Genomic DNA, 21499 nt, shown 5'->3' with positions numbered 1-21499 from the left:
CTCCAGAGCCGTTTTAGGAGGTGTTACAGCCCCAAAACTTTGCAGGCTTCTGCATGGCTCATGTCTTTGGTCTTCTCCATCACAGCAGGAAGATTTGGTAGCTGGATGGAAATGAGGACTGATCTGCTGTGGGTGGAGAAGCCACCAAAAGAGAAATGAAAGTGGCTTTCCCAGTTCTCTGTAGCTGGAGGTGCTGTTGAGGAGAAGGTGCTTTCTTGGCTCTGTTATCACTGGAACGAACTTCTAAATAAAGTGTTGCCTCCTGTGCAGAGAAGTCAGAAGGGCTTTTGCCCATCTTCTTATTCAGGCCGGGTTTATTGCCAAAATGTCCCATCCGTTAGCAGCCCTGAGCAGCGTGGCCGGTGGCCATGCGAGCAGGCGTGGGGCAGGTGCCCTCTGGAGTCTGGAGGTGCTTGGGCATGGCTGGATTCCCTCAACTGCTGGATTTCTCCTTAAAAAAGGAGATGTGGCTGCGGAGGGGTGGGTTATCACCTGGAGACCGCTTCCACAAATCATACTGGGACTACTTAAGCAATCAAGTAATGGAGTTTGACAGGGAGATTGGTCTCTGCACCAGAGCATGAAGCATGGGGAGAGATGCCCACAATGATTTATGAGATGGACCTGGAGTGATTTATCTTCCTTAAATATTAATGTTTCCTTTTTGAATAAGTCAAAATTGTTTTGGAAACTGGGAGGGCAGCTAATTGGTCTAAAAAGGACCGAGACAGATCAAAGCAGCCTTTTCTCTTTCACAACTGGATTAGAAAGGACCCAGCTGAGAAGACGACTGTCTGTAGTGTGCCCTGGTGGAGGTGCCAGCTGCCGTGCCGGTGCTGTTCAACCAGCACGTGCGCAGCACCTTATCTTCAAAGCATTGCATGGCACTGATCCTCCCGACAGCCCTGTGAGATAGGGGAGGCAAGTCAATCAGATGCTGCAGTCTGATTTATGAAGCTGTAGATCTGGTTCAATGGTTTGTAGGAGACGTAGGCCGGGGATTTTTTTTTACATATATTGGAGTTTCTTCCTTTAGAGGAGCGTTATGAAGATGCCGTCATTGAACGTTGCTGGTGAGTCCCTGCGTATCCTGCAGGCAACCTTGGGTGAGAGCGAGTCAGAAAAAAATCAGGATACATGGAAGAGGCACCCAGCTCCCTTGGTGTCTCTGCTGGCTTGTTCTTGTAGGGTTCAAGGGCCTTTTTCCAGTGGCTTATTTAGAAACACATTAAAATTTCTGCACTTTGCTAAATGAAGTGTAGGAGATAAGGCGTGTAGAAGCCCACATCTGCCTAAACCAATGCAGAAAAATGATGGAGATGTTTATGAAAGCACCAATTAAGTGGGATTAGCCTCATTTGTGAAAGGAAAGAGTGAGAGGGGTTCAAGAGGGAAAGGAACTATCTCCAAAAAGGGTGAATTATAAGTAAAAGAGGGTATTGCAGGATTTCTAGTGGCAAGGTGGAGCTGTTTCTATACTGCTGGTCCAAATCCAGCCCAAATTCTTAGCACCATCGCGTTATGATCTAAGGGGAGTTGCTGTCTGGTTTGAAATGAGTTTGCAGCCTGTTCCAGCTATAAAATATAGGATTTCCACACTGCCAGTAGCTCATGAAGAAAAGCAAGTGACTGTGCACCATCCGTGGAGAGTGGAGCATCTTCTTGTCCCTAGAAGTGGCCTCCACGCAACACCATCCCTTCCGGTTCTCATGTTCTTTCCCAGTTTGGAAATGCCCTTGTCTTCCAGAGCAGGTACCTTCATGTTGACTGAATTTACACGATTTTAAAGTAAGTGAGAAGCACTCTCCTAGTATTTGAACTTGCAGCAGTTTTTTAGGAGAGAAGAGTGGCAGTCTCAGGAGATGACTAAGTGGCAGGAGCTGAGTTACTCACCTGCCTTTTGTCACGACAGTAATTACACCAAGAAAAACCTTCACCTGCTGATCAAAGAAACTCAGCCTGGGCATGTCGGTGGTTACCGTGCTAAAATTACACCAACAAAAAGCACTGTCCTGTAATAGAACGGAGCCAAAACTCCTGAGCCTGCAAAAATGCAGGCGGCTCCTTAACTTGATGGGTGTGAGTAATCCCATTGTCTCAGACGGGACTGCTCGTCTGCAGGAAACCTTTCTGGGGTCAAGGCTCCAGCTCGCCGCAAGGCAGATCAAATGGCCTTGAAGGGTCCGGTTGACTCAAGTCAACGTTTTCAGAGAGGGGGTGAAGAGGAGCAGAGATGCTGAGTGAGCTAAAAGACGACTCCAAGCCAAGATGTGGGCGTTAGGTTTTGTGTTTCCCTTTTTGGATACATGAGACTGATTTTTTCCTGTATTTATTGGGGTGAATCCCAGAAGGGTTGAGGTTGGAAGGGATCTCTGGAGGTCACAGAGTCATAGAATGGTTTGGGTTGGAAGGGACCTTTGAAGATCATCTAGTCCAACCCCCCTGCCATGAGCAGGGACATCTTCAACTAGACCAGGTTGCTCAGAGCCCCTTCCAGCCTGACCGTGAACATTTCCAGGGAGGGGGCATCTACCACCTCCTTGGACAAGCAGGTCATCTGGTCCAACCCCCCTGCTCAAGGAGGAAAAATAACCCAGACCAAAGCTAGCTCTGGCTTGTGGAGCAGCATCAAGAGTCTTCGCTTTCTCTGGAGTGTGAAGCAGGAGTTGCAATCCCTAATTTTTCCTTTAGAGCATCAGAGTAGACATTGTGGGAGATGGTGGAAACCACTTGATATTAAGAATCCCTGGAAGCGATTTGCTTTTTCCAGCTTCGCTTTGGGACGCCGAGCCCCCGGCTGCAAAGGGTGTGCTGGTGGGTACAGCGTGTGCCGGGGGGGAGGAAAAGTTCATGGTGAAGTTAACGGGGTTTTGGTGCATACCACTGCTGCATGAAATTTTCATGGTGGTTTAGAGCCACAATTCGAAAATGCTCTGCTAAGTGCCCAAAATGTCTCAAAGCAAATAACACGCTGGTGGAAATCAAAGCTTAATTAACGTTTGGCTTCAAGGCTGCCCTCTTCCTGCGTTAACCAGGGAGAGTCGGTTTCTGCTGCTGCTGAGCTTATTAACGTGGGATGCTCGGGCCTCCTTTAAAAGAAAATACTTTTATTTTTTTTAAAAAGAAAAAAAATACTTTAAAAAAAAGTATTTTAGGAAAAAAAAAAAAGGTGGTTTCTGGTTTTCAGCAAGTAAAGGGCCATGGCCTCAAAAATTAACATTTCCAGCATAATACTTTTAAAAGAGTGACTGAAAAAGCCTTTTGTCTTTGATGGCTGATTGTTGTTTTTATTTCTTGTTAGACAAGTTAATGTAAATCGCATTGACAGGGCTACTCCAAACACACTGATTTGTTGACATTAAGCTTCTCGAAGATGGAGGGTTGTGTCAACACCTACAGTGAACTGTCAGGTTAACAAAGCAAGGATGTTTTCTTGGGGGAGGGGAGCAGAGTTAGGGGAAGGGGGGGGTGTTTTGTTTTTATTTTAAGTTTCCTTTAATCCTCTGTTAGTCTTGTATCTTGATAACCTCCTTTGGAAGGTAATCAGGGCGGGTCAAGAGGTGATGCTGACCCGGGAAGGGGAAGCAATCTTTCAGCGATTGAACAAACTCTAACCTCTGCCGTCTTGAGCAGTTCAGCGTGAACTCTCTGCAGAGGGGTTTTTGGGTTGGTGTTTTTTTTTTCCTTTTGTGCTTATTTTTGCCAGATGGCAGGCACAGATTTCAGCTGGAGCTGTGCGAACGCCGTGGCTGCTCTGCCTGCAATGTTTTTGCCTTACTCACCGTATTGGCATCTCTTCCCAGTTGCAAATAAATACGCCGGCCCCGGCAGCTCTTGCTTTGGTAGAAAGAGCTTTGGAAGTGTTTATTTTCTTTTTAAAGAGAAAGATTACCTATGTTTTTATTTAAAAAGCCAAATCCCTCTGTAATATTTTAAAAGGCAAGGCACTGTGCGTGGAGGTAAAATGCCTTGAACTTTGCACCGACCACAGCCTTGACCACGTTGGGAGGGACCCAAGTGGAATATAACCATCACAAAAACATCATATGAGCACCAAAGAGACCTTCTTTAGATTTGCACGAGTCCTGTCTGTGCTTAGATAACGTCCCCTTGCCCTCAGAAGAGCTGAGCAAGTTTTGCTGGAGCTGATCCCTGCTGTCACTCGCTAGGGTTTGACATCCATCACCTCCATCTTACAGGTGGGAGAGCTGAGGCACGTGGATGGTGACTTGCGGAGCATATTTAATAGCAATAAAACTGGTCCGTGGTACTTTGATTTCCTCCTCATCCTCCTTAGACCAGGTTCAAAGAGCCCATGTTTTGCTTTCTTAATACTCTGCCAACAGCCGAGCAGCCCGGTGCCTCGGTTGGAGCGTTGATGGGTTGTAGGCACCTACGGGCGATGACCGATGTGTACCTCTCTGCCTTTCTCGCTGTTGCTTTGCTCTCTTCTGCATTTGACTTTAAACTCCCTGTGTTGTCCTCTGTAGGGGGATGTAGATGTCCACTCTACAATGTCGGTGAGTACAAGACTGCGTGTCGTGCGCGTTCAGTCTGCTCTGCTCGTACCTCAAATGTTAGAGGGTGAGTTGAACCAGAAAAGGTCCTTAGTCTCGGAAGGGAGGAAAGGAAAAGTCTGAGTAGAAGTTTAAATCAAGAGGATAAATAAGAGACCAGGGGAAAGGCTTTCCCTCCAGACAGGTCACCCACAAGTGTGCTGTTGCAGTAGCATGGCTAAATTGTTGCTTTTAGAGCACATCGCATTTAACTGGCTCCTTTTATCCCCCATGCATCCCTAAATGTGCGGGGAATTAGGGGAAATGCCTGTTATTAGGGAAAGCACGATGGGATCTTCAGCGTCTGCTTGAAAGAGAAAAGTTCTTTGCAAAATCCCCCTCGCTCTCCGTGTTTCGTTCAGACAAATCGCCCATGGGGATTTCAGCCTGGCGTTCCTCCTGGTCTAAGTGCTCTGACCTGGGGCTTGGACCACTAAGCCTTCCCTCCGGCTAGAGTGGTAGAATAGTATTTGATCCAGAAAATAGTGTGGGTTCTTGACGTTTACTATCTCCCTATTTGGATTAGGGCAATTAGCACCAAGAAAGCGAAGGAGACCTTTCGGACCTGCCTTCTGGTTCAACGAACCTCTCTAGTTGTTGTCATTTCTGCTTGTTTCATGTGCGGGAGAAAAATCTGCGGCCCTTCCCCGGATAGATCGCAAACAAAGTGCTCTCGAGCTACCTTGTTTCCTCTATTCCCACGTCTGCAAGCCAAGGCACGTGCGAGCAAAGCGCGCCTTGTTTTTTTTTGTCGGTGCAGCCCTGCTCGACGCGGTTGTGCGGTGTGAGATGCGGCCGTCGCGGAGGCGTAGCCTCTACCCCAGCTTCTGCTTTTCTGCCTGTAACCCCTGCTCTTCATTCTAATGCTGAGCTGCCATGGTAGTATTGATATTTCACGCCGCGGTTGAGTGCGTGTACCCCTTTTCCTGGAAACTGAGCATAGCTAAGCCTTGAGTATTTGCAGGCTCTGGGCACCTGGGGGTTTCTAAGTCAACATCGAGGTCTCAAATCAACGCCAGCTTCTGGAAAGAAAGAGCCTTGTTAAAGCAATTTGAGGCCAGCTTCCATCAAAGCCGTGGCTCGGTTGCTGGCAGGGCTGCGGGAGCTGCCTGCACCGCCGGGGAGCAGGCAGGGATGCTTCGGGCTTCCCCCCACGGCCACGGGTTTCCAGGAGCGGTGTTGAATGTCGACCATCCTACGTGGTGTCCTTAGGGCGTACCCTAAGAGAGACAGATGCAGAAACTGGTATTGCCTCTGGCTTTTCAAGACTTTCAACCATTTAGAAGCCAGATGTATTTATTTCTTTAATTGAATCCAGTGCCTAGACAGCTATGGAGTCAGCTTCCTATGGAGAGGGGTGCATTAGTTTCATTAAGGTAAATCAATGAAAAATAATACCTGGAGGTCCCCTGGAAAGGGTCAGGAATGGAGTAATCCCTTTATATGGTGGGACTTTGCTAGCCTGCTCTTAGTTGGTTTTGTTTTTAACTGCAACGGATTCTAATTTTCCTTTTAACCCCTCTAATTTTCTGTTCTCTAGGTAGTTTGTATTAATTGGTGGAAATAAATCACTAATCTGTCTGTCTAAAAGAGACTGGAAAATAAAAATCTGATTGCACAAAATAGCAGGACAAAGGAGTAATTGTAACGGAGTTTAAAATGTCCGGTGGGAAGTAGTTGTGGCTAATCCTGGAAGTTTCTTGGTGGTGTAGATACAGACACAGATTTAAAAGAACGTGAGTTGCCTGGGATGCAGACATGGACAGGGCATGAGCAGCACCCAAAATCCTCCCTGTGTGGACCTCAGGGGGCTTTCTCTGCTCTCCAGAGATGATCCGAGTCTCTTGGGGGGTTGCTCGGACCAGCTTGCCCTGAAGGTTGGGCAAAACGCCCTTAAAACCAGGGTGCCTTGGTGGGGAGAAGATGGGCTGGTGACCCGAGCAGCGCTCGCGTGGCTGTGTGGTCCCGTGCTGCCCGCCTTGCTGCGGTCTGGTGGCTGCGCATCACTTTCCTGGTCTTCTCAAGTGTCTCCAAAATCCCAAATACTTACCCAAATGAAGCAGTGGAAACAAGGACTAATGGTTGCCATAAAGCAAGGAGGAAAGCGTTCAAATACAGTGGATTTAGCTTTGTTGGCTGGGGAGAAGGCTGACCTCTGATTAACCCAGGAGCGCTAGTTAACTCGAATCTGGGTAAGCCAAGTTATCTTGTAATTACATGGTTTCTTGTCTGCTTTCAGCACTTTGAAAATTAATTGAAGCTAAAATGCCCAGTCCCATAAATCCTTTAAACCAGGGTGTGCACGCTTCCCTAGGTATTGCTTCCCTTTGCGTAGTCACCTTGGCATGTTTGGCTTTGATTTTTATTTTACAAACTTAGATTTGTAAAGCTATTTTATGCTTACTTTTACGTGCACGTACATACACAAAGAATCAGATGTGCGGTACGGGGAATTTGGCAGCCGAATACCCATCCTCAGCGTAAGGAATCCAAACATGCCTGCTCCTTCCTGCGCCAGAGCCCCAGCCTATACCTTCCAAAAACCCTAACAGAAGTTAAAGTCTGGGTTGGTTTTTTTTTTTCCCCTTTAGCGAATTTAAGCGAAACAATAGACTTTGCGATCGTATGCTTTCCTCTCATTTCATCCACTGGCAGCCTGAAATCTTGTAAGGCTTCTCTTAAGTTGTGAACGTGCAAAGGAACACCAGTGAACACCACATCTGCTTCCAAAGTCCCCAGCTATCTTGCTTAACCTACCCACGGGAGGAGACCCGCCTGCCCTAGAGGAGCCCAACCTGCAAATGCCATGTCCTTTGGGGTCCCCGTGCAGAGATCACTTGAATTGAGGTTGCACGGAGAAGCGTTGGGAGCTCGTGCCCATCATCTGGAGCCGACAATCGCCTGAGCACAGTTGAGTGCTGTTGGTGTGGTTGAAGCGGCTGCAATTAAGGCCACATCGTTTAGTGACCGTCGTAGGGGTGCCTTTACACAGAGATATGTTCTCCCTGGATCTTGTAGCCTAGGTTAGCTGTAAAATCAAGAAAGAGAAGCGAAGCGTTTAAAAGTGCAGATCCTGATGGATTTCTCATGATCGCTGCGGTCTTTCTTCATTGTGTTTCATGAGCGGCAATGACTAACGAGAGCCCGACGGGTTAATTAAAAAACAAGATAACAGTAATTTCTACAGCTTTCACCATCCGTCTTTTTCTTGCCTCTGTTTTTCACCTATAGCATCTAAATATTGAAAACAGAAATTTAATGTATGATTTAGGTTTTGGGAAAATGTAAAACGAACTGAAGTTTCATACGCCGCTTGCGTTGGTCACTCAGTAATCTGCTCTGCTTGGAAAAAAAATATCTCCCAAATTGGATGTTGATGGCTCATGGAGTGGAAATGGAGTGGGTGGGATTTTTCTTTTTGTTTTGAGCTTATCCTTTTTTCCAGTCTGTTCAACATCTGGGCTTTAAGTCATGTATTAGTTGCGTTTCCAACAGGCGGCCGTACGTCACGGCAGCATGCCGACCCTTCCTTCGGCATCTCGGCAAGCAGAAATCTGCGTAAACGGGGAATCTGGAGCATCCATGTGTGTGCGAAGGGTGGGAAACCCTTGGTGTCAGCGTGCCGGAGGGCTCCGCCGCGAGGATGAGTACAGCGTGCTGTGCTCCAAGCCTCGAGATCTTTCCCCTTTTATTTATAACATCAAATTATAATTATAAAATTATATAGCAAAGATGAAGCGATTCCGTTCACTCTCTTTAAGTCTTCCTCCTGCCATAATTGGCAGATGCTTTGCCCTGATAAATCAGCAGAAAGACGCGTGGTTCTAGCTCTTCGTACGTTAGGGAAAAAATAAAAAAAATCTGTATTTAATCAACTTTTTGTTTCCAAAATGGCAGCTGCTTTGTATTTAATGGAAAATCAGGCTCTTCCCAATGGAAAGAATGTTACTCCCAAAGCGAATACAAAAGAAAATAAAAGCCACAAAAGAGGAGGATGAAATATGTCACTTATTTTTTTTTTTCTCCTTCGTTCCAGTTTTGGAGCCCCGCGCTCCGATCACGGTCAGGCCATGGCTCTGGTTTGCGTCAAGTAACTCGGAAAGTCTCAGCCCGTGGACACGGGGACCAGGAGAGAGCCTCGCTCCACGTTAGGAGGCACAAATAGGACCAAGAAGAATTTAGGGCTACTTCATGCTGCTTGTGTGCTTATAGAGACTCGTTAAGTGCAGGTTATTTATGGGTTTAATTCCTGTGCAGGCTGAGGTGCCTCTGCTGTTGGAGCACCGCGTTTTTTCCTTGACACCTCTTGTTGCAGGGTCTTAGTGTCTTTTTCAGAGGTGAATGATCTTTGTGGAGACCCGAGTGGTGAGCATGGGAGGAGGAGAAGAATGAGGAGCATCAAGCCCATGCCTGGTCCAAGCCCAGCCAGCAGGTCCACGGGTCGCCATCCTCTCCCCGGGGTTGCAGTGAATCTACAGCACCCTCCTTTCTCGGCCTGTTGCTTGTGTTTGCTTGCAGAGTTTGCTCTGAAACACATTTAAATGTTGAAAAATTAATATTTAGTGCGGAGGGGAGGCTGCCAAACTGCCACTGTGGCAAGTCAAAAGCCCCAGGTTTGTACAGGTCGGTGAACGGTGCAATTCGGTTTAGGGTTCCTTCCTGCTGCTGGGCCAAGGATGTTGAGCCACGCCGTGGAGATACCCTCTGGGGGAAGGAGAAGCGGTTTGAGCTGTCGTGATGTTGCTCTGTCCATCTATTTTGGGGTTTGTGTGGGTTTTGGTAGCTGCTTCCCTGCTGGCCCCTGCACCTCCCTGTCTCGTGATGCCGTTTCTCAGAGCAAGAAGGCGGCGCAGGCGTTCGCAGTGCAGCTCATAACAGCGTGGAGTATTTAGAGAGCAGGTAGATGGGACTTTTTTATCTTTTACTGTTTAGAAAAGAGGATGGTGTAAAGAAAGCAGAAGGCGGATGTTTGATGCCACGGGCTGAACCTCCAGCCTGGTGGGACAGTTGGGATCAGATGGTTACATGATGAATGAGAGTGTCTACAGTTAAATCAAGTGCCTAACAAGGATAAAGCATATAATTCCTAGCGTTTCTCAAAGCATAATGCTGTCGTACGCCTAATCTAGACTGGCAGGGGTGCTTTCCCACCCATGTCCAGTGTGAAGGTCCTTGCATAGATCTCTGAACCATCTCAGGAGACCAGACAGCAGCTGGACGCTCCAACGCAGGCGCTGCTCATTTCGGGTGCGCCAGGCTCTACACACAACTGTTTCCATGCTACAGACATTTAAAAAGCATTTAATTAAAAATATCCTGCCACGCATTTGGATGGTGTGCAAGGAAAAAAGACGCAGATCTTGTAATCCTCTATTTCCTTGGGGTTTTTTGCATATGTGCCTATGCAAAAAAAACACCCCAGCAGCTTCCCAGCTTTGCTGCAAACTACGGAGCTTCTACAAAAAGACCTCGGCCCAGTTGTGTGTTTGTGTGTGCCTCTGTAAGGCTTCAAAGAAACCGCCTCATGCTCAGTTGTAACAGCTGCGTCCCGAGGTACTTCCCTTCACCACCCCCTGCCCTTCCTTCTATTTATTTATTTTCCTATGTAAAAAAAAAAAAAAAAAAAAAAAGTAGATGTCGCTTGTTGACTCTTGACAGCACAGTTAAAGTGAGGGAAAGATCTTGTGTTCCTGTGCATGCTCTTATCCTGGATCCTCTTATATCCTGGATCGCACGATTATTTGTGGTTACAGAATCCCTGAGTTGTGCTTTTGCTGTTGGGTGTATTCGCTCGTGCTTGTAAGAAAGTAGATGCAATTCGTCGTGCCAAGACCCCTTGATGCCTATGTAGGAAAAACCTTGCCATGGAGCTCGTTGCTCCACAAATTGTCATTTGGTTAAAGACCAAAAAACCCTAAACCGAATAAAATAACATTATATAAAAAAAAAAAAAGCTAACCACTTGCAGATCTGTCTTATGGGAACTGGTTGAGACCATCACCCCCGATGTGATTTCTGCTCTGCTGCTCTGTATGGGAGCCTTGAGTCTCCAGCCAGCTTCGGCCAAAATAGCCTCCAGCTGCTGACCTTGGGCATCTTCAACACAGCCAAACTGTTACGGTTTTTCCTCTTTTATTGGAAAGTGAGGGGTTTTGTATCGGGCTGCAGTGGTTGGCGTAACTGGCTGGTTTATTTTTTGTGTGGTGAGGATAATTGCTGTATTTGCTTTTTTTTTCCCTTTTCTTTTATATTTGTCTGGTTGCCTCTAAGCTTCTGTTGGGAGTTCAGCTTTGCCATGTGTTTGTCTTGCTGCCGTATCTGTGACAGCTTGTTTTCCCTTTAATGCTCAAAATAGAATATAAGTGGTAAATGTTTACTTCTGAAAATGACACCCCGTCGATTTTTTTAAATACCTCTGGAAGACAGCCACTTAAACACGAGCTTGGGCTCAGCTTTCACATGAATTTGAAAGCAATCCCACTTCAGTCAGAGGATGGTGGCCTTCCAGGTTGGCTGGAGCAACTGCTCTTTTTGCTCTTCAGATGCCGTCAGCTTTCCAGGTGAGTGGGTCTTTGCCTGAGACAAATTTCACTCAAAATTGTGTTACTCGGCACTGCTTTAAGGTGTTGCTCTTCATAGGTTTACTGTGCTGAACCTGAGATATTTCAATGGTGGAAGGCTGTCTCTTACAGAATCACAGAATCGTACAGGTTGGAAAAGACCTTTAAGATCATCGAGTCCAACCGTAAACCTAACACTACCAAGCCCACCACTACACCATGTCCCTAAGCACCTCATCCAAACGTCTTTTAAATACCTCCAGGGATGGGGACTCAACCACTTCCCTGGGCAGCCTGTTCCAATGCTGGACAACCCTTTCAGTGAAGTAAAATTTCCTAATATCCAGTCTAAACCTCCCCTGGCGCAACTGGAGGCCATTTCCTCTTGTTCTATCACTTGTTACCTGGGAGAAGAGACCGACCCCACCTCTCTACACCCTCCTTTCAGGCAGCTGTAGAGAGCGATGAGGTCTCCCCTCAGCCCCCTTTTCTCCAGGCTGAACAACCCCAGGTCCCTCAGCCGCTCCCCATCAGCCTTGTGCTCCAGACCCTTCCCCAGCTCCGTTGCCCTTCTCTGGACACACTCCAGCCCCTCAATGTCTCTCTTGGAGTGAGGGGCCCAAAACTGAACGCAGTATTTGAGGTGCGGGACCACCTCGCTGTCTTGAACCAAGCTGTTGCATGATAGGGATGGTCAAAGTCATCAGAAGACCAAAATCCCAGTTTCACTCAGAAAAGGCTATGGCAGTACCTCGGTGGTGATGATCTGCTTAAATCTGGTGATTTGCTAATGGCAATGAAGCTTTTTCCGTAGAGGACTACAACCTGCCCTGCTCCCTGCCCAAGTAATCAGGTGTAGAGGGGAGGGGAGCAACACCTGCAGCTCATCCTGCACAGAGCATCGGTCCTCCTCCTAAACCAGAAACTGTCGTTCGTTGGGTCACTTCTGACATGGCAGATCCTGGGGAGAAAGAGGCCCTTCTTATTCCTGGTAAACCAGGGCACAGACGCCTGTCCCATTCACTGCAAGTAGCAGGGTGGATTTTGTAGCTGTTGGAAGGGAGGCTGTTGACACGAAGGCAATGCCATTGACCGTTCCAGTAGGTCCCAGCTGTGCGTTGAATCCCAAATGCCTTCCTCAAAGAAACGCGTGTGCATTCATTGCCTCCCCTTTCATAAGCTTGGGCATCAGGAAACCTTTAACTCTGTAACTGTCGAGTAATATGAAGACCTGGTGGGGGTCCCGGGCTGGGGAGCATCCCCTGGGTCCAAAGCTGAGGAGCATCCCGGGGGTCCAGGGCTGGGGAGCATCCCTTTCCCCAACAGGCATTGCTCTGTGCTCGGGAGCCCTGGCCCACAAGTGTTGCTCATTGCCAGCCTTCTCTTGTTGTCTGGAAGGTTTTGTCGTCTTTTCCTTGGCAAATTTCAAAACCATGTGAACGTCAGCTTGTAGCTCGGTGCCAGTTGCCTTTTTCCAAGTCTTTAAGTCAACACACTGGCTTCAGTGTGTAGCTCCTGGGATGACTTCATGGAGCCAGAGATCAAATACGGAGCTTGACAGTGGCTGAAATCAGTAAGTGACCGTTAACGTTCGCACATCAGTCACCTCTCGCATCCCACGTCTAACACAAAGTGACAGGGCTCAGCCCACAGCGTGTTCCCTGCTGGAAACCAAGAACCCGTCTGCTCTCGTCCTCTTTCCATAACGCAAACAATTTTGGGAGGAAAAAGTGATTTCTTTTTCTTAATAAGGGTTCTGCAAAGCCAAGTAGATAGAATTAATTAATTAAGAGTTGCTCTCTTGATACCTGAGCTGAAGCTAATACCCTTAGGGATGGATTTGATTCTCTGGGATGCGTGGTGTTGTCTGACTGTATAGCACTTAGCGAGTCTAATCGTCTCCTGGACAAAGACACTGCATTGATTCTCCTTTTATATTAAACGTAAAACTTATTAGAAAAATGAACTTTTCTTTTTGCTAGTCTGTATTGTTCCCAGTGATTTGACACTCATGCTGTTGTGTTTTAACTCCGTATGGTTGCTTCCCTTCTCACACCTTAATCTGGGCTTGGTTTAGCTGTGCTATCCTGCAGTTCTCCAGATCAGCATCTTCTCTCTCTTAAACGCTGGGGCAGATGTTTTCTCTACCTTTCCATCAAACTCCTCAGTGCTCCGGGGCCACTAAAAAAGGGACATACATTTAGGAAGCTCCCCTGCCCCTTGTCCCTCCACTGGGTCTGTGTGATCCCATCCTGTGGGTCTGTAGGTACAAGCTTTGGTCTTGGACCACTCTCCCTGTGCCGTTGCCTCTCCGCGCCATCAGAGATGCACCCGAAGAGGCTGGTGTGGCCAAGCTGGTCACTGATGCCAGCTGAGCTCCTACCTTCAGAGGGGGCATCTTTGGAGACCACCCTGCTCAGGGTGGGCATTGCTGCACCAGCCTGCGGGCTTGGCCAACGCAGAGAGGGAGGCCTCTTCTTGACCGTTTTGCTTGGGGCTCTCACACGTTGCTCCTGGACCTCTTTGGCCTGGATACACTCACTTTTATTTGCAAGATGTTGGGTGCAGATCCACAGCTCTTTAAAAAAATAATTTAAAAACCCAACCAAACAAACAAACAAAAAAACCCAAACAAAAAAACCCTATGCCAAACCCAACAAAAAACCCAACCAAAAAACCCCACAAAACCCACTTTGTCAAAATTGAAAATGGATTTCTGGGCAATTAATAAGAGGTTTATTTGTTTTTTAAGTAAACCTCTTAAAACCAACAGAGTACTCGTTGTACATTTGTTTTCACTGTTTGGGAAGTGTTAATGTATCTGGGTAATGGTTTGGGGTTTTTTGCCATCTTCAGTCACTGCAGAACAATTGGTTTTTTTTAAAAAAAAAGCAATTAAAAATGCATCAGGGTGGTGTTAAGAACCTGGCAAATCAGGGTGGCATGAGCAAGCCAGGAAATTTTCCCCTTAGGAGTTAGCAGAGCTGATTTACTGATTTTGCCCGTGGTTTAGTGAGATTTGGGGCTCCAGTGCTGCCGGCAGCAAGGGCAGTCCAGAGGCATCTGGAGCAGGAGGAGATCACGCCTGGGGGTCTGCAGGGTCTGAAGTCTTCATCCGTGCCTGCACAGAAAGTATCCGCTGGGATTATTCTCGGTTTTATGCTGCCAAACAATTGCTCGTTATTACAGCATCACATTTCCATCTTCTGCAAAATATTCCACCAGTATTGTGTTATGAATTGGAAAAGTCAGCAAATTCAGTGCTGAAATTATTGGGACAACTTGTGGTGTTTATAGAAAAGTGGACATTTAATATTGAGGAATTCCAATTTTTTGGCCCACTTTTCTGTTGTATGAAGTCCATGGATTTGCATGTCTAAATAGACTTAATCACATCAATCCCAATGCTTGTTGCAGATTGAAAAAGAAATCCTGTTGTTAGCAAAAAAATAAAAATAATTGGAAATCCTGAGACCATTTGAAACCTGTCAGGCTTTGGTTTTCGTGGAAATGCTGCATTAATTCTTTGGCGAGTTGGTGGAAGTGTTCTCCGTGCTACAGTAAGACTTTTGTTTGCATTTCAGTGACCACATTGCATCTCATTTTGGCTGAGCGAAAAGCAGGAGGCACCGGCAGGTTCCTCCTCGATGAAGCCAGAGGTTGCTCCTGCAGGGTGGTGGGATGGGGCCCCTGGGTCAACCTGCTTGGGTCTCTTCTGGGACCCTCTGGTTGGTGGCCGCTGCCAGCTCGTGCCACCACCGCGGCTCTGGCAGCGGTAGGTGTGTGCTGAGGAGCCCCCTCTCTCCCTGCTGCGAGGTGGGTAGTGGCAGCATATTCCTGATTGCACGTTAAGATTAATGGGTATTTATTTTAACAACCATTCCGTTTCAGTAGCTTTTAATGAGTCCTTTGATAGCAAGTTCCTTAATTAACAAGGCAGCCTTTCAGCGTTTCCTTTCCCTAATTGTTAACATATTTGCTATTTTCAAACAAATGCGCTACCGTGAGCAGTGCCGGCTCCGCAGCCTTCCCCGCGGCCGCTGCCTGTCCTCCTGGGAACTTGGAGGCTTCAATCTGCTGCCCGAGGATGAAATACAGATGAAAAGAGATTATTTCATGGCTGATCTCCTGAAGTGCAATTGACTTGATGGGGTTCATGGGGAGTAGCACAGTCTCTTCCACTGTAAGAGAAGATCAGGTTCGTGACCACCTGAGGAACTTGAATGTACATCAGTCCTGACGACCTTGAACGTACATAAGGACCTGACGAGATGCATCCCAGAGTCCTGAGGGAATTGACTGATGTAGTTGCCAAACTACTCTCCATGATATTTGAAAAGTCATGGCAGTCAGGTGAAGTCCCTGGTGACTGGAAAAATGGAAACATTGCACCCCTGTTTACAAAGGATAGAAAGGAGGACCCTGGGATCTACCGACCTGTCAGCCTCACCTCTGTGCCTGGGAAGATCATGGAACAGGTCCTCCTAGAAGCTATGCTAGAGCACATGGACAACAGGGAGGTGATTTGAGACAGCCAACATGGCTTCACCAAGGGCAAGTCCTGCCTGTCTGACCTAGTGGCCTTCTATGGAGGAATGGCTACATCAGTGGACAAGTGAAGAGCTACGGATGTCATCTATCTGGACTTCCATAAGGCCTTCGACACGGTCCCCTACAACATCCTTCTCTCTAAATTGGAGACATATGGATTTGATGGGTGGACTGTTCCGTGGATGAGGAATTGGTTGGATGGTCGCATCCAGAGGGTAGTGGTCAATGTCTCAATGTCCAGATGGAGATCAGTGACAAGTGGTGTCCCTCAGGGGTCCGTACTGGGACCAGTGCTGTTTAATATCTTCATCAATGACAGGGACAGTGGGATTGAGTGCACCCTCAGCAAGTTTGCAGAGGACACCAAGCTGAGTGGTGTGGTTGACATGCCTGAGGGATGGGATGCCATCCAGAGGGACCTGGACAAGCTGGAGAAATGGGCCCATGTGAACCTCTTGAGGTTCAACAAGGCCAATTGCAAGGTCCCGCACCTGGGTCGGGGCAACCCCCGCTATCAATAGAAGCTGGGGGATGACGTGATCGAGAGCAGCCCTGTGGAGAAGGACTTGGGGGTACGGGTCGATGAAAAGCTGGACATGAGCCAACAATGTGCGCTCACAGCCCAGAAAGCCAACCGTATCCTGGGCTGCATCCAAAGCAGTGTGGCCAGCAGGGCGAGGGAGGTGATTCTGCCCCTCTGCTCCGCTCTGGTGAGACCCCACCTGCAGTACTGTGTCCAGCTCTGGGGTCCTCAGCACAGGAAAGACATGGAGCTGTTGGAGCGGGTCCAGAGGAGGCCACAAAGATGGTCAGAGGGCTGGAACACCTCTGCCGTGAGGACAGGCTGAGAGAGTTGGGGTTGTTCAGCCTGGAGAAGAGAAGGCTCTGGGCAGACCTTATTGCGGCCTTTCAGTACTTCAAGGGGGCTTGTAAGAAAGATGGGGACAGACTTTTTAGCAGGGCCTGTTGCGATAGGACAAGGGGTAATGGTTTTAAACTGAAAGAGGGGAGATTCAGACTAGATAGAAGGAAGAACTTTTTTACAACGAGGGTGGTGAGACACTGGCACAGGCTGCCCAAGAGAGGCTGTAGATGCCCCATCCCTGGAAACATTCAAGGTCAGGTTGGACGGGGCTTTGAGCAACCTGATCTAGTGGAAGGTGTCCCTGCTCATTGCAGGGGGGTTGGACTAGTTGACCTGTAAAGTTCCCTTCCAACCCAAACCATTCTCTGATTTTATGAGATATGCTCCAGTAGGTGCCCCTTGGTTGTGTCTTTGGGAGAGCTTCAGAGGTTTGGCGCTGCCCTTTAACTGGTTGGCATGGCCACGAGGAACCTCTCTAGATGTCCTACTCGTGTGCCCAGAGGAAGCCTTGGTGGGACAGGGAGAGCAGCATCACCTTGAGAGGTATAATGGAAACCCCAACCGCAGACCCCAACTGCAAAGAGGTTACATCAGAGGCCATGGACAGAGGGATTTATTGCAAGTAATATGGTTACAAACTGATTTGAGCCTCAAAACAAAAACTCATGGCTTTTGCGCTGATAATAAGCTCAGAATTGCTTTATTTCACTGAACGTTGGACCAAGCTGGAGCTTGGTGGGGGTGGCCAGGCAGGTGCTTGGGTGTCTTGGCCGTTGAGCTCTGTCAACTTTGACCCGTGAGCCCCGTTCTCCCTGATGCAAATCCAGTTCGTTTTTAACGAGGTTTGCCAAGGTCTTGAATAAACGAGTGATGCTATAGAGGTGTTCCTGGAATTGCTTGGTGAGATTTTAAGCTCTTCGGTTTTCTGTCAAGTTGGCAAATGAGCTATTGGTGACTTTAAGGTGTTTGTTTTCCCCTTCTCTGCAGACAGCTCAGGTTGTGGTTGCATTCCTTCTCCTTTGCCTTCCTCTCCAAATCTCATCTTGCATTTTAGAGAAATTGTTCCTGAGCTGGAGGGACCGCAGCGCTCAGGCAGGTAAAGCATTTCTGAAATACAGGCAGGGACCGAGCTGGTTTGGAGCCACGCCGGGGAGCGGGATCAGGACGTAACCCACGATTTCTCGGGGCGCTGGCACAAGGAGAGCCTTTGGGAGTGCCACCGGTTCCAGCACGCGCTCGCAAAAATCATCAGGGTAATTAGCATGAGGTCTGAGCCGTCCCAGCTGAGCGCGGCGGCTCCTCTGAACTGCAGGGTTTTCTAGGAGCAGTGACGTCTAGGGATGACATCTGAGAGGCATCCGGCTCAATCTCCATGCCAAGGCACATGTCCCGACGCCGCTGCCATGGGTGGTGCAGTTAATGATTTCGGGAGGGGGGTGAGGCTGGTGGAAAACACGTCTATCACGGGCTTGGCTCCGCGTGTCGGTGTGCCGGGCGGGCGCCCCGGGGTGAGCGGGGACTCTTCCGCCCAGCACTGTGGGAAAGCTGAAAAATGAACCAGGGAGAAAAAAAAATAACGCTATGAAGTGAACCTCAGTGGTAAATAAGTGCCAAAGAACCAAGATGGGCACGTTGTGGTATGAGGATGTACTTGATTGATATCTGCCAGCGTGCAGCCCAAACCATCCCGAGTGTGAATACAAACAGCCTTCTCCACTTGCAGCAGCAGCTTATTAGTAGTGATATATCAGTGTCCTGGTGCTGGTTTTTCTCCTGTCAACAACAGCTGCTTATCAAGCAGATATTGCACTGTATTTCTGGGGAAAAAGTCTAAAATTGATGTTCGTAAGCCATTGCTGATCTTATAAGGAGCTGCTGTAAGTGGGCATCTGTTGCACTGGGTGTAGGTGTGGGGTGGAAAAGGGTTGGGTTCAGTCTTATTTATAAGGCTAGGTTCAGTCTTACTTATAAAGTTAGGTTCAGTCTTATTTATAAGACTGAAAAACATAAATTCTGGAAGGGTTTTAAATCTTGGTGCCCAGGGAGTGAGATGCTGGTCATCGCTGCTGGTACCTTCTTTTCTCTAGGCAGACATTTAACACAACGATTTAAACCCTGTGGCATCTCCAAGCCCTCTAAGAGTAAATGTAAGGAAAAATAGATTAATGCTTAAAAGGTGGAGAAAAATACCTGTATATACTTTTGTCTTTCAGCTAGTAATTATGGATCTAAACTGTCAGGAATTTGTATGTTAAATCTAAGATTAAAGACCGAGTCTTTTTTAAAGCAGAATGTTTTTTAGGTGTTTAAACCTTAAGAATAATGGAAATAAAAGGCCAGCTTCTTAGCTGGCATGAGAAGATTCAGCTTCAGTGTCTTCAAAGACGCAGTGCACATTTGCGCCGGAAAAAAGTTTTGGGCCTAGCCAAATCCCGCGTGAAAAAGGAAGGAGGAGGGAAGGCTGAGCCAGAAGCTGCTCCTGGGCTTGTCGATTGGATCCCCTTTACCATCTCTGCAATGAGCCGCAGTAGAAAATGCTCGCAAAGAATGTCCTGAAGTACAACTTATGTGCTGCTTTCGCGGCAAGGACTCTGCTGAGTTGTGCTGTCAAGCCCTGATGATTAAATTACTTTTTCCATCCCGTCTTCCTCGCGTTCGGCTTATTAACTTGACATTTCATCTCAATTATTTGCTCTTCTTCACTCCCTCCCGGTGTCGCTTGTCATTCACTCTTTATTCGGGCAAGTCTGACTGGCCGGAGGAATGTGTGCAGCGGGGCAGGCGTTTGCTGTGGTTGTTGTAGGTGTGGGTAACCCTTTAGGTACCTCCACGCGTGCTGATCTGACCCTTGCTTGGCGTGCAAGAAGGTTGCTCCTCTTAAATTTTTGTCAATGGGGCAGAAAACCTTCCCGGGGGTTTTCCTTTTGACTTCACCTGGGGGTGAGCGTCTCCAAGGCTTCTCCAAGGGTTGCAACCCTCTCTGCAAACTCCTGCTGATGTGCAAGAACGAGCTACTCATTGGGATTTTCTCATGCTCTTCCACGAAGGGTAAGGAGCCCTGTCTGCCATGCCCAGCATGGGTGGGGGTCCCAGGGCATGGCTGCAGAGCTTTGCTTTCTCATCTTCTGCTTCCATCTGGGTCTTCTGCTCAATAACACATCAAAACTACTCGGTCATAGCAGAAACTCAAGTGTCTGTTGGAAGTAATGAAGAAAAATCACAGTCGGGTAGCAGCGCGCTTCCCACCGCGGTCGGGGAGGAGGAAATGGCACGAGCGGTGTTTTAAATAACCAAATGTGTCAGAGGGGCACAAGTAAATGATGAAAAGCAAAAAAAAAAACAACCCAGGGCTCCGCTAAACTTTATGGTTGCCATGCTTTATCTTAATTTTAGTGAAGGTGTTTGGAGGTGAGTAATGAACGCTCCTGGAGCCTGGGAACAGCGGTGAACAGCAGAGATGAAGTACCCTGCCCCATAATGCATGGGTCTGCTCTTTTTTGTTTAAATAAAAAATGATTTTTTCCCCTCCTGCTGAAGATGAATATGGCCTGAAGATCCAAAACAACTTTGCAGAGCTGGTAAGAACACTTGCCAGCACATGCATCAAACATTTGCTCATCTCTCCGTGCTGCGGTAATGAAACTTGTGATACTTAGCTTGAAACAACGCTTAAACCCCTCGCTTTAATCCCAGTTTAAATACAATTTGTAAAGTACTGGTAAAAATTGGTGAGATCTCTGAAGCCACTCCTTGTTTTCAAGAAAGCGTGTTAAAGTCTTTTGTGTGCATTTGAAAACATAATCTTCTCCTGAAGCTGTTTTCATGGTAGCACCATTACCCAGAAATATTATCATGGGGTTACACACGCGGGTAGCAGGACCCTTCCGTCCGTGTCGGCTGGTGGGTTTGTGCGAGTCTGTGCTCTTGTGCAAAGGATTTCCCTATTTTTACGGGTTTAATATATGTTACAGACCCATGCAAATCTTATCTGCCAAATCTTATCTACCCAAATCTTACCTGCCACAAATTTCAGATGGCACACAGCAATACTTGAGGGATGGGGGAAATCTTTTGAGCATTTGGAAATGAGGGAGAAATTTGGATAAGTTGAAAGAAAATGCTCCCACATGTTCGGTGCCCCTAAATGAGGCTTGGTTTTAGTTCACTGAGAGCGTGGCACCTGTGACCTGTGAGACTTGCTGCCGTGATGCAAAATAAATTCAGTAAGAATAAAAGAAACCTTAGCTTTATAAGCACTTTGTGCGTGAGATGGTCTGACTTTGTTTAATGGCCTTACGGCTGCTTTAGTGTTCCTTTTGTGCTTCTGGTCAGTCAACGTGGATTTTCTGAAGCCCTTGGCTAAATGCAGAGTGTGCTCCCTGCTTGCTCCTGAGCCTGGTCCTCGGCAGGACTGGGCTCCTACGAGGCAGAGCATCTGTGGCGTTCTTGGAAAGGTCTTCTCTTCCTCTGTCCCCTCGTGGCGTCTCAAGAGGATCAAGAATCTGTAGGTCTTTATGGACGTTCTCAGTTCTTCACGTCCGTGCTCATGAGCTTCCTTCTCTTCTGACAGTGGCTCTCCTGGTAGCTGATGCTCTTAGCCAGGTCAAGGGCACGGGTACTCAAGCTGGGTGACCCACTTACGGCCTTTCACAGGAGATGGAGCTTCCTGAGCACCCTTTCTCCTGTTCCACAGCCCATTCCTACGCCCACCATCATCCCTTTCCTTAATGCCACTCTTCTTTGAACATCGCAAGTCCTCAGAGGCATCCTAGGCTTCCCACCTGACAGCTCAATTCTCTCAATACAGGGGCTTCATCCATAATTTGCAAATCAGCTGTTTCAAATTCAACAGTTCAGAAATTTAATCATGCTAATTAAATTGTCTGTTGTGATTACTCTTCTCCTGCCTTGCATTTGTTTCTCGATTGGAAAATAGAAGGCTTAGCTAGGGTAACTCCTCTTGCTAC

At 47.6% G+C, this 21499-nt stretch overlaps 1 protein-coding gene across 4 annotated transcripts in view; it reads left to right on the top strand.

Moving 5' to 3' along the window:
- EXOC6B (exocyst complex component 6B) overlaps positions 1-21499 on the top strand; it is a 317684-nt gene that overhangs the window by 202484 nt on the left and 93701 nt on the right. The window lies entirely within an intron of this gene.

The sequence above is a fragment of the Ciconia boyciana genome, chromosome 5 (genome assembly GCF_034638445.1).
Source record: "Ciconia boyciana chromosome 5, ASM3463844v1, whole genome shotgun sequence".
Taxonomy (NCBI): domain Eukaryota; kingdom Metazoa; phylum Chordata; class Aves; order Ciconiiformes; family Ciconiidae; genus Ciconia; species Ciconia boyciana.
Note: the sequence above shows the minus strand (reverse complement) of the source record. Positions and strands in the feature narration are given on the sequence as shown.